Raw genomic sequence first — 1,100 nt, forward strand, 5'->3', positions numbered from 1 at the left:
TGAAGAGGTGCATTGTGGGATATACTGAGGGGGTAATTTCAGAGCACTTGGAGGCCCTTAGCATTCCACATAGGTCGCTTTGGTCACACTGTGTTTGGTACTTCTGTAAGACTTTAAGAGTTTAAAAAGAGAAATATTATAAATATTACTAGATATTCATTTCAGGGAAATAGCACAGCTTGCAAGGCAATAACAAATCATGTTTTAGGGGCCGTTCACACAGAACGCGTCTTTGCGTCTAAAAACTTAAGATGCAGCACTCAGGACTGGTTTTAAAAAAAACGAAGCACAGAATGCCTCCTCTGCCATTTTGCCATCAAATAAAACAGTTTCCATGCCAACTTGCTTCTGTGAACAAAAGCAATGCTTGCTCCGCCTCCGTGGTCTTCTGATTGGTCCACTGTTTTGGAACTGACATTGATGGGCAGTGCTGTGTGAATAAGTTTAAATTTACACGGCGTCCTAAAAAACATGGTCATACATGTCCGTCTAGTGTGTTTACAAAGAAAAATAATGGAAAAGTAGCGCATTGAAATTGAAAAACGCGTTCTGTATGAACGGCCCCTTAGGCTGCATTAGTGCTGATTTGGTGTCGTCATGTGACTCAGCAAGTGTCTTGTTTTCTTTAGCATGAGAATGAAAATATAATGCAACAAGAATTAAAAGACCAATCATAATTCAGTAAGACACAATTCTTTGGGAATTTTTGGAAATGAAACAATGATGTTGCTGTTGGTTAGATTTTGATTGGCAAACATTCTATCAATGTAAGTTAAACTAAGATGCTTTCAAACCAAGACGAATGTCTGATGCAAAAAATGTGATGCAATAAACATTTTAATTTGAATGAACGCCTGTTAATGCATCTGTTCAGACCGACATTAGCATTTGCATGCTGTATCTGCAACAGATTTCTAATCTGGGGCCGGTTGCACCAGCTGGACGTACACCCGGTTGTAAGACTAGGCTGGACGTAAATGGTGCTTTAAGTCGTGCGTAGAATTTATACCCGTTGCACCATCTCGGCGTAGTGCTACGTCTGACACTAAATCTTACGCCTAGTCAGAGGTAGGTGTAAAGTGAAAAGTCATGATTTGCTC

General features: G+C 40.0%; 1 protein-coding gene across 1 annotated transcript in view; it reads left to right on the plus strand.

Annotated features, from left to right (window-relative positions):
- The window catches only part of LOC107753494 (phosphofurin acidic cluster sorting protein 1-like), a 79,841-nt gene that overhangs the window by 32,160 nt on the left and 46,581 nt on the right, over positions 1-1,100 (plus strand). The window lies entirely within an intron of this gene.

Source organism: Sinocyclocheilus rhinocerous, unplaced genomic scaffold, assembly GCF_001515625.1.
Source record: "Sinocyclocheilus rhinocerous isolate Xijiao unplaced genomic scaffold, SAMN03320098_v1.1 scaffold1523, whole genome shotgun sequence".
Classification (NCBI taxonomy): domain Eukaryota; kingdom Metazoa; phylum Chordata; class Actinopteri; order Cypriniformes; family Cyprinidae; genus Sinocyclocheilus; species Sinocyclocheilus rhinocerous.